Below are 18,977 nucleotides of genomic sequence, written 5' to 3' on the forward strand. Positions count from 1 at the left end.
GGGGGAGAGTTAGTGATCCAGGGCGAGAGGCCACAGCGCGGACCATTTCTGTGTTCAGCGGTGAGAGCGAGGCGCTATTTTCAGCAGGGTTGCGCCGGTTATGTAGCTTATGTCTTGGATGCCCGGGAGAAGGGCAAGACGACAGTTGACGATGTTCCGGTGGTGTGAGATTTCCCGGATGTATTTCCAGAGGACCTACCGGGAATACCTCCTGAGAGGCAGGTCGAGTTCGGGATCGACCTAATTCCTGGTGCGGCTCTGATAGCCAGGGCACCGTACCGGTTGGCACCCCCAGAGATGCAGGAGTTGTCTACGCAGCTGCAAGAGCTGTTAGACAAAGGTTTTATCAGGCCGAGCAGTTCACCTTGGGGTGCACCGATTTTGTTTGTGAAGAAAAAGGTCGAGTCACACCGTATGTGTATAAATTATCGGGAGCTGAATAAGGTAACGGTAAAGAATCGTTACCCACTTCCGAGGATAGATGATTTGTTTGATCAGCTTCACGGGGCATCTTGGTTCTCCAAGATCGATTTATGATTCGGATATCACCAGATGCGGGTCAGAGGCGAGGATGTGCAGAAGACTGCTTTCAGGACCAGGTATGGTCATTATGAGTTTGTGGTGATGCCGTTCGGGCTCACCAACGCTCCAGCCGCGTTCATGGATCTCATGAATCGCGTATGCAGGCCGATGTTGGATCGGTCTGTGATAGTATTCATAGATGACATCTTGGTGTATTCCAAGACTCGGGGGCAGCATGAAGAACACCTGAGGGAGGTGCTAGAAGTTTTGAGGAGGGAGAGGCTTTTTGCGAAGTTCTCCAAGTGCGAGTTCTGGTTGCGCGAGGTGCAGCTCCTTGGCTACCTCGTTAACCAGAAGGGTATCTTGGTAGATCCGGCCAAGATAGAGGCCGTAATGCAGTGGGAGGTCCCGAAGTCTCCATCCAAGATTCGGAGCTTCCTAGGCCTGGCGGGGTATTACAGGAGATTCATCCAGGATTTCTCCAAGATAGCAGTACCGCTCACTCGACTGACCAAGAAGTCGGTGGCGTTTCGTTGGGGGCCTGAGCAGCAGGTAGCGTTTGAGACCCTCAGGCAGAGATTGTGCGAGGCACCGATCCTTACCCTGCCAGAGGGAGTAGAGGATTTCGTAGTCTACTGTGACACCTCGATCACAGGTATGGGAGCAGTGCTGATGCAGCGAGGTCGTGTGATAGCTTACGCCTCGAGACAGTTGAAGCCCCACGAGGCTAACTATCCTATGCATGATTTGGAGTTGGGAGCAGTGGTGTTTGCTCTCAATATTTGGAGACATTACCTCTATGGGGTCCGGTGTACCATTTACACGGATCACAAGAGTTTGAGGTACCTCATGGATCAGCCAAATCTGAACATGAGGCAGAGACGGTGGCTAGATGTATTGAAAGATTATGACTGTGGGATCCTCTATCACCCTGGGAAGGCCAAGGTAGTGGCCGACGCCCTGAGCCGCAAGGCAGTAGCGGCCCCGATCAGAGACATTTGTTTGAGGATGACGGTGATTACTCCATTATTGGAGCAAATCAAGAAGGCATATGTGGAGGGCCTCAAGGAGGAGAGGCAGAAGTGTGAGAGGATCGTGGGCCGGTTAGCTTCTTTTGACAATGATAGTAGAGGATTGTTAACCCTTCATGGGAGAGTTTGGGTACCGTACTGGGGAAGAGTACGGCAAGTGTTGATGGATGAGGCTCATAAGTCTCGGTTTTCCATCCATCCAGGGGCAACGAAGATGTATAGAGATCTTCAACCCGGCTACTAGTGGACCTGCATGAAGTGGGATGTCGCCTGGTACGTAGAAAGATGCCTGACCTGCAGGAAGGTCAAGGCAGAGCACCAAAGGCCTCACGGCAAGATGCAGCCGCTAGACATTCTAGTGTGGAAATGGGAGGATATCACCATTGATTTCTTCACTAAGCTTCCCAGGACCACGCGTGGGGTGGATTCCATATGGGTTATAGTGGATCGATTGACGAAGAGTGCTCATTTCATACCGATCTAGGAGAGTATATCGGTCGAGAAGCTAACCGATATTTACGTGAGAGAGGTGGTGGCACGGCATGGAGTGCCTGTTTCAGTGGTGTCAGACTGAGATGTTCGTTTTACCTCCAGATTCTAGAAGCGGTTTCACGAAGAGATGGGTACTCGTCTCCATTTCAGCACCGCTTTCCATCCTCAAACGGACGGGCAGAGCGAGAGGACGATTCAAACTCTCGAAGACATGCTGCGGGCATGTGTTCTAGACTTTGGTGGCAGTTGGGATACATATCTTCCATTAGCAAAAGTTTCGTATAACAACAGTTACCATGCGAGTATTGATCGACCTCCCTTCGAAATGCTCTATGGGAGGAAATGCAGGACCCCGATTTGTTGGGGCGAGGTCGGTCAGCGAGTCATTGGGAGCACCGAAGTGGTGCTCAAGACGACAGAGTTGATTCAGCAGGTTCGTAGCAGACTGCAGACTGCGCAGAGTCGGCAGAAGAGTAACGCCGATAGGAGGCGTTCAGACTTGGAGTTTCAGGTGGGCGATATGGTCCTCCTGAAGGTGTCACCCTGGAAGGGTGTTATTAGATTTCGGAAGAGGGGCAAGCTGGGCCCCCGATTCATCGGTCCTTTTAGGGTTTTGGCCCGGGTGGGTCGGGTTGCTTATCGGTTAGATCTTCTTGCAGAGCTCAGGCAGATCCACAACCCTTTCTACGTTTCTCAGTTGAGGAAGTGCTTGGTGGACCAGACAGCAGTGGTACCTTTGGAAGATATTCAGGTTGATGGCAGCCTGAATTACATTGAGAGACCGGTTGAGATTTTGGACCGGAAAACAAAGACCTTGAGGAACAAGGTGGTTCAGTTGGTGAAGGTGCAGTGGCAGCACCGAAAGGGGTCTGAGTGGACGTGGGAGGCAGAGGAAGAGATGAGGGAGCACTATCCGGAGTTGTTCCAATATTTAGCAACAGTAGACTTCGAGGACGAAGTCTGAGACAAGTGGGGGAGAGTTGTAACGCCCCATTCCCGGTATGTATTTAAATAAGTGTTTCCATTTTTGAGGAGAACTCGGCGAGTCCATTGCCCAACTCGCCGAGTAGAGACGGGATGAACACGCGTATTTAGCCGGCTACTCGGCGAGTCCATACGCTGGACTCGGCGAGTTTGCCTATCAGGAGGAAACCCTAATTTCAGGGTTTTGGACCTATTTAAACTTCCTTATGCGCCTAACTCGTCCCTTTTCACCCCAGAGCATATGATAGCAAAACCCTCGTCGTTCTTAGTGTGTGTGTGTGTGTTCATTGCTTGTAAAGGCACCTTTGGAGTAAGAAGGAGAAGGTGGAAGTTGGAGAGCCCAAGAAAGAGGGAGTAGATCCGGACTGTACACTCTATTGGTCATCTTTTCTGGTATTCAATTCTATACCTTGGCTTTTGAGCATATAGATCTATGTTGTCCCTAATTTGTGGGTTCCAAGCTCTAAAACCCCAAATTCTCTATGATTAGGCCTTAAGGCCGGGTTATACTTCAGATCTGGACACTCATGGCATGCTAGAAGTATAAAGTTTTGGTTGTGGTTGTGTTTGAAGTCCCTATTGAGCCTAGAACCCCATTAAGAGCTTATTTTGGTCATATGAAGCCTTTAAAGGCATGCATGCACGTAAAGTTACCAACTTTACGTGAAAATCATGCCCTAGAAGTTCAGATCCGTGATTGGAATCAGCTGCATGGCTAAGATCGGATATGTATGGAATAAAAGGACTGAAAGAACTCGGCGAGTTGCATGAAGATAGCCGTTGGCTCAGCGAGTTGGAAGAACAACTCGGCGAGTCCGATGAAGTTTGCCTTAGAACTCGACGAGTTGCATGAACAACTCGTCGAGTTGGATGAGTGTTCCCAAATAAAGTGTGTCAAAGATCAATGGCTTCATTCCTTCGTAGTTACACGTAAAGTTAGCAACTTTACGTGTTCAAATGAGTCCAAGAATTCAGATCTGCGAGTTGGAAACCATAGAGCGGATTCAAAAGCAGTATATGGAGTCTGCATGTTAGAACTCGGCGAGTAGTTCGTCAGACTCGGCGATTAGTTCGTCAAACTCGGCGAGTAGTTCTTTGGACTCGGCGAGTCGAGTCGCGAGTCCTCGTCTTTCTTTGAGTCGAGTGTTCGGAGTAAATCAATGAGTGAAAGAGGGACTCGGTGAGTAGAAATTAGAGTCAGTAAAGGAAGGACTCGGCGAGTCTACGCCCTGACTCGGCGAGTTTGATCAACGAGAAGTTGACTTTGACCAGGAGGTTGACTTTGACCAGGGGTAAAATAGTCATTTTACCCTCAATACAGTTATCAGTAATTAATTGAGTGTGATTATGGAAATTGTAGTCGGGGAGATACCGGAGCAGCAGCAGACAGTTTCCAGAGCAGTTCATTTAGCATCCAGTACACGAGGTGAGTTTCCTTCCAGTAGGAACGGGTCTACGGCCACAATGCCGACCTGATTAGTTAGCAGTAGTTCCGGGCTTCGGTCCGATGTAGCATTTAGTGCATTTGATGCCTTCGTGGCTCAGACAGGTTTTATGCGTTATGTGTTCCAGGCTACGGCCTGATGCAGTATGCAGTATATGTATTTATGCTGGTTGGTATGTTTATGTGCTAGTTGATATGTTTTTATGCTATGCTATGCTTAGTTAGTTCCGGACTTCGGTCCGATGCAGCCAGTTCCGGACTTCGGTCCGATGCAGGGGACGAGGTCCCAGTCAGTTCCGGACTTCGGTCTGATGCAGTGGGCGAGGCCCAGTATGTGATTTATATGTATTGTATGGTATGTGGTAGTTTGGGGGAGCTCACTAAGCTTCGTGCTTACAGTTTCAGTTTTGGTTTCAGGTACTTCCGCAATAAAAGGGAAGAGCTCGGGTTGATAGCATCGCACACACCACAACTTCAGCAGTTTTTCCTGGGAGTATAATTGGACATTTTCACATGTTTGATACAGTTTGATATGACACATTCCATTATGTTTTGAGAATTATGAAATACGTTTATTAGTATGGTCTTCAGTATCATGATTTTAATATTATAAAACAAAAAAAAATTTGGGTCGCATTTTTGGATGTTACAGACAGCAAGTATTCAGATAATATGCACATATAGCACGTAGTTTATATAAAATACTTCATATCTATGTGTAAGATGAAAGTAACCATGCACTCACTTGATAAGTTGGTGACTCGGTACTCGGACAGCGCTTCGTTTACTTTAAAATAATTTCTTTCGACGAAACCTAGTATTATTACCACTATATTTTAGTCCAATATTTACCGTGATTAATTATTAGTCTTATTATTATTATTATATAAGCATTTAAACAATACTTTCCAACCACTATGTACAGACAGGGGGCAGACATAAAACACCGGAGGGCAAGACCATTTTGGAATATAGCATTTCTGAAATCCAACAACCCTATGCGGCCCTTTAAACCAGATTCCTCGTACCGCGAGTAGTTAAAAGATTTTATAACGACACTTATATAAGTCATAATAATAGCTCAAATATTTATTATAAGTTCATAATAACAATACTAATTTTAAATATAAACTATATTTAAAATAGGGTAAGCATAACTTACTTACAATTGGATTTTAGCTAGGAGTCGGGCTCTGCAGGGGCAGAACTTTGTCGCTGAATCTTTCTAAGAAAGATTCGTGCAGCGCTTCAGCGCTCACCTTACTATACTAAAACTACAGAAAGAGAAGTCGAATCACGAGGGACCGAAATGCTCGGGGGGGATAAGAAGAGAAAGACTCTTGAATCAAGAGAATTGTGCAAGAAATATGAAAGCTAGAGGCTCTTATTTATACTAATTGAATTTTCAAAAACTACCCTCCATAATTACTTAATGACCTTATAGTTATATAAACAACTAAACACCCCTTTATATTACTATTTTAAATAGATTTAACGATATTTGTACTAAACTAATGTCGAAAGAACTCAACATTAGTCTTATAATGACCGCATCGCCGATACCTTTCTAATGATATATACATATGTATATATATATATATATATATATATATATATATATATATGTGTGTGTGTGTGTGTGTGTGTGTACGTATATATGATTTATACTTTATTTTAATGCGTAAATATGCTATTATAATTTGTAATTCATTCATACGAACTCCTTTTTTGACGTTATTTATATCCACGCCAAGGTGGAGACGTACTCTACAACTTTCGTTTAGACTCCGTCGGCTAATTTTGACTTACTTTTAAAGTTATATTTTTAACAAGTCGGGATATGATTGGTCTGTTAAAATCTCATAACTTCTTGATCCGATGTCCATTTTCATATGTCTTTTTATCATTTCGCTACTAATAATGACATCTTCGATTCTCGTTTAGGTTGTGTCAGCTAAAAACCGCTCGATCTAATACTCGAATTTCGGGTTGTACACCGCTAAGCCGAAACTTCGAAAAGTCATAACTTCCTCATACGAAGTCAGATTTGGGCGTTCTTTTTATGGACGTTCTCAGGTTAACATATTGTACGACTTTCATTTATATTACTAAGGCTAAAAGTCGCTCTATCATAAATTCACTATTTACGTCTTCTCGGTGCTGTGTCGGTTCCGTCGCGAAACTACGACGGGTCATAACTTGTTCGTTATAACTCGGATTTCGGTGCTTTTTATATGTACGGAACCCTTGAGACATATTCTACAACTTGGTTAAGATTATTTATTCTGAATAATCTTTTGTCGAAAATTCTTTTTCGACTCCTATTATCTGTAAATTGACTAGCCCGGATTTACGGGCGTTACAATTATCTCGTCCTTAGGATGATTACGTCCCGGAATCATCAACGAAACAGGACTCACATGATGACTCGATACGTTATCTCTTCATCCTAAGTAATAACCGTAACTTTGACGTTTCTTCGAATCTATATCTAACCCTAAGACTTCCAGACTGCAGGCGGTGCTTGATCTTGGACCCGCTCTCTATCTCATGTTAGACTTCCAATCATGATCTTCTTGTCGCAATCTCGATCTTTATTGGAGACTCCTTTTTAACAAACTTGTGATAAGTTTCTTCCTTCGATTATCATAATAAAATGATGGGTTATGTTCTAATGACCTCTCATCGTATGATGCATCGCTTAGACTCAGGTCTTTTAGAGTCAAATTCAAGAACATACTATACCTTCCTTCATGTTCTAACCACATCTTAAAAGGTAGCTTTCTAGCTACAAGCAACTTTTCGTGATACCTCTACTGATTGCTTTTTATTTCAATCTTCCGTCTTAAGTCAGATGCTACCTCGAACTTGATTCTCTGAACCACATAACATACTCAACGTAGTCGGACTCAAATTGATATGACCACTAGGGTCGGAATAACGATCATCTTCTTAGTCATTACCGAAACGATGGTAACGACATACATGAACAAAACGGAATCAATTACTAGCTTCTTGGTAACCTTGTGACTTTCCCCGATCCAAGCGTGAGTCATGTGCTTCCGGTAGTATATGCATCTACTACCTTTCACACCTACTCATACTCGTCCCAAGTATTGTCTCGCAGTTTTCCAAGTTACCATACAAGAAAATCACATAACAGTTTAACACACCATATAACAAAACGAAGACTTTATTATTTCTTGAAACTATTACATAGGTGTTCAATTTTACCCTAGAATATGCCTCTAATATGCTACATGATATGATTCTATCCCCTTGGTTACTTCATGACTTGATCTTCAGGTATGAATTCCTCATCCTTGGTTCCTCGCGTTGTTTTCCGCTTCGTCGAGGATCATGTGGAATGCCCTTGGCCTTGGTAGTGTGTTTGGCCTTGCTGCCTTGTTTTTCTTTGGGAAATACCTAGAAATATGCCCTTCTTTGTTACATCCATAGCACACCTTCTTGTTGGACGCACACTTGTTGGCGTAATGCCCTGTCTTTCCACATTTGTAGCAAGTCACATCCTCGCTACATTTCCCGAAGTGCTTCTTTTTACACTTCTTGCACCACTTGGCTTCACATTCTCCTCCTTCGTCAGTCTTTGAGAATTTCCTTTCTTTGTTGGATTTTGAAGATCCTTCATGCTTCCTTTTCTTGCCAACTTCAGCTCTCTCCAGACCCCTTTCCCTAATCTGGGTCTCAACATTCCTGGCTGCCCAGATGGCGGCTTTCAAAGTGGTAGTTTGCTTAACCATTGGACCGAAGTCCGTTGGTAATCCAAGGGCAAACTTATTAACCTTGGAGAGTTCAGTTGGGACGAGGTAAGGAACAAGCTTCATTTTCTCTGTAAAGCTCGCAGCGTATTCAGTAACGCTCATTATTCCCTTCTTCAGATTTTGGAACTCGTTGTTGATTTCCAGAAGATCCTGCTCAGAGCAGTATTGCATCTTTAGCTGCACCAGAAAATCCTCCCAAGACATCTTACTAGGTTCTCCCTTAGGAATTGAATCAGCTAGTAGCTTCCACCAGCTCAATACACCATATTTCAATAGAGGAACCACGAGAGCGGTCTTCTGTCTGTTGCTACACTCGCAACTCTCAAACATTGTCTCCATCTCGGAGATCCAACCCTTAACTTCCACCGACGACGGGCTTCCAAATAGTCTCGGTGGTTTGGATGCCATGAAATCCTTGTACTTGCATCCATGTCCGTCATTTCCTCCATCCTGATTGTTTTGTCTAACTATCACTGGGTTGGCTTGGCCAACCATCCCACTTTAGTTTCCTCCTTCTGACTGCCCATCATTCAGCTCGGGCTGTTCAATTGGTACCGTAAGTTCTTCTCGGTTCTGTTGAAGTAAACACCTTGTTTCCTCCATTTGGCGATCTAACATCATCTGGATCATCGCTTTCACTCCGACCATCGTTATTGGCTTAGGTGCCACTTCTTCGACAATAGGTATTTGTTGTATCATTGGAGGTTGAGAGGGTTGGTTCCTATTTCCATTTGCGTTTATGTTTCCGCTACGGGTCCTTGCCATCTTGATCTATACACCGAATAAGGTGAATCTAGATCTTTATTTAGGATAGACGTTTAAATCGTCATTATCACTCTAAAACGTTTACATGCTAGTTCTAATATCATAGTCGTACGTTTAGAATCCTAAACACATAAGGTTTCCAAATCCGGTCGGCAATAGACCATAGATCCGAATAAATAACAGCATATAAGGCACAAAGCATTTAGCACATAAAAGCATTTTAGGCATAATTCCTAAAACAAGCTAGTGCCCACACCTCACAATCATCGCTTAGCATTCTAAGTTAAGTCTAGAAATCCTACAAATTCCTAGTTCGCTTAAACTAATGCTCTGATACCAACTGTGACATCCCCATTTTCACGGCCAGAAAAGACCGATTTTGTTTATGCTTTATAAAAATCAGAGTACCTTTTTTTAATAAAAATGTTGTGGAATTTGTTCCCAATAAAACATGATAAATACGTTATCAAAGCATTTCTGAAGAAATGTATTTTTATTCATTTTAAAACAATTGCGATGTCATCGTCAATACAGAAAAGTAAGCATAAAAAGAACTTACATTCATTATCACTAGTGATATATATCTTCTTAATCTCTCAGTGTAATGTAACTTCATATCGACACCTGTGATATAAATAAACTGAGTGGGTCGGGTTGGGAAACCTGGTGAGTACATAGGGTTTTCAACCCACAATAATATAATTATTATGTTTAAACAATCAAGCAATCAACCCAATTACCCATGCCCATTATCTTCTTTATTCTTAAGGATCTACCATAAGAATCAGCTATCTTTCGTTCATTCATTCCTAAGGATCATCCTAAGGAATTGGCATGAAGTCCATCGTTGCCATGGTTTACACAACGGGCACTAAGTCTGCATAGTCGCCAGGGTTTAGGAATCAAGTCTGCATGATCACCAAGGTTTAGGCATCAAGTCTGCATGATCACCAAGGTTTAGGCATCAAGTCTGCATGATCACCAGAGTTTAGGCATCAAGTTTGCATGATCACCAAGGTTTAGAGTACACCGGGTGAACACATCATTCACAACACTTACAGGTTGCGAGGCTGCTAATGTTCCACTGGACTGTCTAGAATAGTCCGTAGTTGTCATCCATACTCTACTGGATGGCGGGGCCATCGTTTGGGAAAAGGTTTCTCACATTGTCCACCGCTCACCCTCACCTCGTGGTCTATAACACCTCTCAACTCATCATTCAACTCATATTACATCTACCCATGTTTTACCCCAACATTATCGTAGATACAAAATACATATACATTTTAAATCATTTAAAACATGTATAAAATCGTTCATCCAACATAGACAGCAAGTATTCAGATAATATGCACACATAGAACGTAGTTTATATAAAATACTTCATATCTATGTGTAAGATGAAAGTAACCATGCACTCACTTGATAAGGTGGTGACTCGGTACTCGGACAGCGCTTCGTTTACTTTAAAATAATTTCTTTCGATGAAACCTAGTATTATTACCACTAGATTTTAGTCAAATATTTACCATGACTAATTATTATTATTATTATTATTATTATTATTATTATTATTATTATTATTATTATTATTATATAAGCGTTTAAACAATACTTTCCAACCACTATGTACAGACAGGGGCCAGACATAAAACATCGGAGGGCAAGACCATTCTGCAATATAGCACTTCTGAAATCCAACAACCCTATGCGGTCCTTTAAACCAGATTCCCCTTACCGCGAGTAGTTAAAAAGATATTATAACGACACTTATATAAGTCATAAGAATAGCTCAAATATTTATTATAAATTCATAATATCAATAATAATTTTAAATATAAACTATATTTAAAATAGGGTAAGCATAACTTACTTACAATGGGATGTTAGCTAGGAGTCGGGCTCTGCAGGGACAGAACTTTGTCGCTGAATCTTTCTAAGAAAGATTCGTGCAGCGCTTCAGCGCTCACCTTACTATACTAAAACTACAGAAAGAGAAGTCGAATCACGAGGGACCGAAATGCTCGGGGGGGATAAGAAGAGAAAGACTCTTGAATCAAGAGAATTGTGCAAGTAATATGAAAGCTAGAGGCTCTTATTTATACTAATTGAATTTTCAAAAACTACCCTCCATAATTACTTAATGACCTTATAGTTATATAAACAACTAAACACCCCTTTATATTACTATTTTAAATAGATTTAACGATATTTGTACTAAACTAATGTCGAAAGAACTCAATATTAGTCTTATAATGACCGCATCATCGATACCTTTCTAATGATATATATACACATGTATATATTTGTGTACGTATATATGATTTATACTTTATTTTAATACGTAAATATGTTATTATAATTTTTAAATCGTTCAAACGAACTCCTTTTTTGACGTTATTTATATCCACACGTAGGTGGGGACGTACTCTACAATTTTCATTTAGACTCCGTCGGCTAACTTTGACTGTACTTTTAAAGTTATATTTTTAACAGGCCGGGACAAGATTGGTCCGTTAAAATCTCATAACTTCTTCATCCGATGTCCATTTTTGTATGTATTTTTATCGTTACGCTACTAATAATGAGATCTTCGATTCTCGTTTAGGTTGTGTCAGCTAAAAACCGCTCGATCTAATACTTGAACTTCGGGCTGTACACCGCTAAGCCGAAACTTTGAAAAATCATAACTTCCACATACGAAGTCAGATTTGGGCGTTCTTTTTATGGACATTCTCAGGTTAACATATTCTACGACTTTCATTTAGATTACTAAGGCTAAAATTCGCTCTATCATAAATTCACTATTTACGTCTTCCCGGTGCCGTGCTGGTGCCGTCGCGAAACTTCGACGAGTCATAACTTCTTCGTTATAACTCGGATTTCGGCGCTCTTTATATGTACGGAACCCCTGAGACATATTCTACAATTTGGTTAAGATTATTTGTTCTAAATAATCTTTTGTCGAAAGTCATTTTCGACCCCTATTATCTCTAAATTGACTAGCCCGGATCTACGGGCGTTACAATGACCCTTCACTTTCTTGCCTTTTAAAAAATTAAATGTATCATTTCGGAATATGTGTCTTTCAGGTAGATGTTTTCTGTGACAGTCAAACCAACACGGTTTTTGTCCATTTGATAGCCAAAACGATTTTGTTTGGTGCATGCAATATGGGCGATCTAAAGTACCATGCGTGCTCCATCCGAACAACGTTGCATTAGCAAAGAAGTCACTAAATGTCCATAAAAGTACAACCATCATCTGAAAATTGGTCATTCGATAGGAATCATAAGTTTCAATGCCATTTGTGAACAACATCTTCAACTCGTTGATCAAAGGTTGTAATAAAAATCCAAATTATGTCTGAGGCTCTTCTTCCCAGGAATGATCAGCGGAAGTTGTATGTACTGATGCTTAAAAGCTAAGCAAGGGGTAGGTTGTAAAAAGTGATAAAAACCGGCCAATATGAGTAGGGAGTCGTGTTTGAATTATTATGACTAAACCCATCGGTGCACAACTCGAGACGAATGTTGTGCATCTCTTTTATAAAATTAGGAAAGTTTCTGTTAAAATGACTCTTTTCTTTACCTTCATTGGGATGTATCATCTTTTCTGGATCTACTAGATGATCGGAATACCAATTTAAATGTTTGCATGTCTTCCTTGAATAGAACAACCTTTGAAGTCTCGATCGAATTGGCATGTAAGTGAAGAATAGGAACCTTCCTCCCTTTGTCTTTGTATATATTTTCGCCACACACTACACAAAGATCCAGCTCAATAAATTGACCCCTAAATAGCATGCAATGGTTTATACACACATGAATCCATTGTGAAGGCAATTTTAGTGGCTTCAACATTTTCTTTGTCTTGTAGAAGCTATTAGGAAGCCTGTCACCAGTTGGTAGAATGTCTTTAACTATCTAAATTATTCTATCAAATGGCGTGTCTGAAATATTAGATTGTGATTTCCAGTCCAATAATCTAGTGGTGGCAGAGAGTGTGGAAGATTTTGTACACCCGTCCCCTAAAGGCTCACTCGCTTGTTTCAAAATATTATAAAAATTTTAGGCTTCAAGATTTGGGTGTTGTGATGTTTGATGGTAATAAGAAGCATCGGGTTGGTGCTTGCTTTCGATAACCATCTCCTCATATCTACGATAATCATCAAAACCACTATTTATGTGTTGATCCATTTTGGGATTTGAACTTTGACCCACGTGTTGAGGTGGTATTGGGTTTGAACATTGACCAACCTCTTGTAATGAATATATTTTGCCATGTAAATACCATTGTGTATAACTATTCATGAATCCTTGGCTAATAAGATGGTTAAAAACAAATTCTCGAGAGAGGTAATAAATATTTTTGCAATTTGCACACGGACATCTAATTTTTAAAACTTCCACCCCATTCCTAATAATACGTTGGATGTTTGTTGCGTTCGAGTAAGAAAAATCCAAAAAAAAACGACATAATGTGGCCATTGGGTATTAAACAAACAATTACTATCAAGTCTCTTTGTGTACATCCATTCTCTATTAGACAACATTTCAATCTACAACTACTAATATAAAAATGTTAGAACTCTAAACTAAATGTGATAGTAATATAACATGCCATTTAATCTAACATATATAGCTAATGACGCATAACATTTTCAACAAATTGAAGTTCTCAACATTTTTTATATAACATTTAATAAATCTAACAAATTAACCAAACGTTTATCTAACATTTTCAACAAATTAACCTAACATTTATGTAACATTTTCAACAAATCTAACAAATTAACATAACATTTTAACAATTCACATTTTTACACAAATTCATATTCAACCTAACATCTGTTCCTATTTACAATCATAGATTCCAAATAAACAAAGAAGTAAAATAATTACATTTTGTTCAATTCCTGTTGATACATCAACACAAACAAACCCTAACATTTAACTTAAAACCTCACATTCAACAAAACAAATCAACATTATCAATAAATTAAGCATATAAAATTATATAAATGAAGTAATATGAAAAAAATATAGGGGTTTACCTTTGTTGGACAAGAAATCGAGTAAAGAGGGGTTCCACCGAACGGAGATATACTCCAGATATATGCGTAGATATATGCGTCTGGAGATGCGCCAGAATGATTGCCACCAAGCGGAGGAAAGAAGATTGGGAAAATGGGGAAGGATGAGGAGGCATTCAGAATGTTGGATAAGGGTGCGTTCACAGAGAGACCATTTCTTCGAATGAGTTTTTTTTTTTCTAAGTGTTTCCGTCTTTGAGCAAAAACGTGTATATTTGTTTTTCATTAAAAAATGTAACGACGAAATACCTACCGATTCCGAATGAAGGAGAATTACTGACGGATCTGTGACGACATAGTGACGGAAAAACAAAATAAAAAGTTTGGGGCAGGATTCGAACTCGAGTCACTCGTGGAAACAACCAACATACCTTCCAAACAACCAAGCATGCCACATCCAAAATTCATCCTCCACTCTTTATTTTATACACTATCGAATTTGCTTTTTTTATTATTATTATTATTATTATTATTATTATTATAATTATAATTGCTTATTATTATTATTGTTATTACTATTATTAAATTATATTATTATTATTATTATTATTATTATTATTATTATTATTATTTTTTCACTTCGTTTTATTCGCACCTCTACGATACATGATTATCTATATTTTCTCATATCTATACTAAATTATTGAAATCATTTTGTCACCAGTTATAGTGTTTAATCATCAACTCCCACCCATGAAAATCATTCCTTTGACTACTACCAACCACCATTCCAATCCTTCAACACCACCAACATGTTTGTGTATGTCTATGTATGTGTATGTGAATATGTATTTGAATGTATATGTATATGTATATGTATATGTATGTATGTATATGTATCACTACAAGAAGACTGGGCAACAGCGGCGACGACTGTCGTCGCTAAAGGATCGAGAAGTCGCCGCTAGTACCTTTAGCGGCGACACGTCACTGCAAATGTGTCACCGGTATTGCTTCGTCGCTAATAGACCTGTAGTCGCCACTAAAGGTTGGAAGCCACCGCTAATGACATGTCGCCGATAATAGTTTGTCGCCGCTAATACGAGTCCGTCGCCATAAAAGATTTCGCCGCTAAAACAGTTTTGGTTTTTTTTTATTTAACATTAAATTTATATAAAAAAGCAATATAGCATTTATAAAATCTAATAACTTTTTATAGAAATATTAATCCATACACAACCAATCCAAAATATTAATCCATACACAACCAATCCAAAATATTAATCCATACAACATTCTAAAGTATTCTTCCAAATTACAAAACATTTCATAAAATCCTAAAGTAACTACTCGTCCTCATCATTTCCTTCATTATTTGGTGGTAGCAATGATCGAAACCACTCTTCCAATGCTACAAAACAGGTCGGGTCCTTTAGTATTGTTTGCCGCATTTCCAACTACGAAGAAAACAAAATATATTACCAACATATGATAATAGCATTATAATTATACCATTCTACAAAATATCAACATATCAAACCATAACTAACACATCATTATACCATTCTACTTTCCATTATAGCATTGTATTTTCTATTATATCATTATACTTTTCAACTTAAACTGACAATTACCTGTGATTGCGGTTGTTCTTGTGTCACTGGTTGTTCCTGATCGTACATGGACACAACGGTTGGGGGTTTACGCCCAATGCCTCTAATATGTCCGCGTCGAACACCCAATATTCTTTCAAAATAGTTTTTTATATCAGTGGATGTTAGTTCGCTTGCTTCAGAAGTAGCTTGGGTTCGTTGGTTAATCTCCTGGAGTAAAGCATCCTATATTTTCAAAAAATCATAAAAATTAGATTACTAAATACGCTTGACAATATAAACAATTATATGAAAATACAAACTAACCACTTACGTATTGTTGCTCGACTGACTGCAGGGCTATAAAATACCCCTTGTCGATTGGAATTAGCCTTACGAAAAACTTCAATTCGACTGATATCCTATTTAACATTAAAAATTAGATTACTTATACTTTAAATAAATATTTAAATATATGATAACTTACTTCTTTGAAACATGCATTGCTGTATGAGCTCGACCCCCCCCCCTTCTGTTTACAACTACTTGTTTTACACGACATTCTGTGTTTGACGCCGAACGCCTTAAAAATTCTACCGTTTGAAAATGTTCGACTGTCTTCGCCCAATTTTCATGTGACATACCATGGGGGGGGGGGGTTGTTTAATGTGGTTGGGATATCTGCACGCCCCCTGATTTCCTTAAAATAAGAATGAGCATTACTTTTTCGGCCTCTATAAACTTTTGCAAGAGTCGAATCAATGCTCCGCAACAATTGAGCATGCTCTTGATCCATGTTAACCTTATCCAAATCAAATTTATTCTACAAAATACAAAAAAATTAGTTAATTAAATAACAATCACAACTAAACTTAAAATTATGTCAAAGTTACCTTTAGATGCACAGCTGTTGCGTTCCTTAAGGCGGGGGAAACATTGTCCCAACCAGATACGTTCAAAGGGACGTTATTCCACAAATACCTCCCAGTTTCATGTGTGAACCAATTACCACGCTTCCCGACAGGGTAATATGTGATCTCCCTGTCGAAATCCATATCCACAGGCTTTCCTTTGTTTGCCCGTATCAACTTTCCCAACTTGATATTTTTTGACATGCCCCTTTTTTTTTGGAAGCTCGGCTGAAAAAGTACAATTAAAAATATTAGTCACGATAACTTATTATAAAATAATAAAAATAGTTAATAAATATAAATATATCATAATAAACCTCACCATCCTGTTCGTGCTGACCACGACCAAATCCTACTGGAGGTGGTGGATCCCCGGCTCCATCACCTCCATGTCCAAGCCCCATAACATCGGCCATCATGGCCAAGAGTATCGCCCAAGTAAACCTCATATGTAGCCTGTAAATTACAAGATGTACAATATAGAAATACAATATAATTAAAAGTTAGTTACCGTGCGAAATTGTAAGATATAAAATATAGACAAACAACATAAATAAAAGTAAGACAAACAATATGAATTAAAGGTACATTTCAAATAAAGTTTCTATTACAAAAAAAACATTTGATTTTTTTAATCAGAATCTTCATCATATACTTCAATGTCTTCTTCATCAGTATCATAATCAGAATCGTCATCATCATAATCAGTCTCTTCAACGGAAACATTATCGATTCTACCCGTTAGCGGAGGTACTTCAGTCTCGTCTTCATTGTCATAATCAACATTGTTTTCAGCTACATCAACATTGTTTTGAAAGTATTGTGAGAAGTCGATAAAAATTCTAGCTCCAGATGAAGAGTTGTTTTGAACTATGTCAACATTTTCGGCCTCCACATTGTCAACATATTGGACAGAGTCACTGTAAGCATTTTGGACACGAGCAATGTCGGATGGTAGATCCCAAATATTATGATGATTAACATGCTCGACGACACAACGAGGGTTGTTGTTTTGGTTTCTTCGATGATTAACAGGCTCGCGGATGTAGAACACTTGTTTGGCTTGCGAAGCATATATGAGTTGATCATTTTGGTACACTTCTTTTTCTGTGTCGATACTTATGAAATTATCATCAGGAATATCTTCCGTATCGAACCACTTGCACCGAAATATTACAGTCGAATAATCATATGGATATTTCCCCTCCATAATCTCTTCTAACTGGCCATAATATTTCTCTCCATTCTCACCAACTGCTAGAACCCCAGAGTTTTGCGTTTTGCGTTGTGCATCACGACTAAGTACCATAAACCTAACACCGTTGACTATGCACGCGATGTAAGTATAAACATCCATTTGTGAACCCATTGAAAGGGTTGACAACTCTTTGTGGAATTCTGGAGAGTTTTCTTTTTCCATCTGATAAACCTATTAAACATATGTTGATGTGTTATGTATTCTTGATTCGTTATATTTATCAAAGATATTTGTTTATTAATTATTATTACCTTTTCAAGAAACCAGTTGGGAAATTCGGTCTTTTCGTCACTTTCAGGATGTTCAGATTTGAATTTTCTATATTGATGAATATATATATATATATATATATATATATATATATATATATATATATAATTGATGAATGGAAAAAAGTAACAATAAATAATGAAAGATAATTAAAAGTAAGAACACTTACTCGATGTATTGTTTGACTTCTTGACAACTATTCAATATAAACCATTCTATATTACGTTTCTCCTTTATATCAAGATGTTTGATTTGCGTTGCGCTCGTCGGTCGACACTTGGACTCAAACATCCAAAACTTTGTTTTTTCAATGACAACGTCTTCGTTTCTTTCAAGGCGATTGACATCTCGAAGGTACATCGAACAAAATGACAAAGCTTCTTCAGCAATATAACCTTCAGCTATACAACCTTCCGACCTCACCTTATTTCTGACATAGTTTTTTAGTTTTTTCATATACCTTTCAAACGGATACATCCATCCCATACATATCGGGCCTCCGGCAATCGCTTCATCAGGTTAATGCAAAACTAAATGAATCATAATGTTGAAAAACGTTGGAGGATAAATCAACTCTAACTTGCACAAGATTCTAATAATGTCTTCTTTTGCTTTCCTCATATCCTCCACCTTTAGTGTTCTGGAGCATATTTGATTGAAAAACGTACAAAGATCTACAATTGGGGTAGAAGTTTCTTTGTCCAATAATGCTCTAACTCCAATCGGTATCAAATGTTGCATAAGAATGTGATGGTCATGAGATTTCAACCCAATAATGTTATTATCATTATCTACCACTTTGTAACGACCCAATTTTACCAAGAAAGTTTTCATTTTTAATTAATCAAACAAATCCCATAATCCATAGATTTCCAAACCATTTGTTTTCCA

The 18,977-nt window shown here is 39.1% G+C and overlaps 1 long non-coding RNA gene across 1 annotated transcript; it reads right to left on the reverse strand.

Annotated features, from left to right (window-relative positions):
• Window positions 1-13,771: 13,771 nt before the first annotated feature.
• Window positions 13,772-14,343, reverse strand: LOC145074590 (uncharacterized). Its single transcript, XR_013691923.1, has 2 exons — window positions 14,077-14,343; window positions 13,772-13,976 (listed from the first exon to the last, which is right to left on the reverse strand). It is a non-coding gene; the product is annotated as an uncharacterized LOC145074590 (long non-coding RNA).
• Window positions 14,344-18,977: the final 4,634 nt, after the last annotated feature.

This window comes from Lactuca serriola, chromosome 9, assembly GCF_051521515.1.
Source record: "Lactuca serriola cultivar US96UC23 chromosome 9, Lser_US96UC23_V15, whole genome shotgun sequence".
NCBI classification, from domain to species: domain Eukaryota; kingdom Viridiplantae; phylum Streptophyta; class Magnoliopsida; order Asterales; family Asteraceae; genus Lactuca; species Lactuca serriola.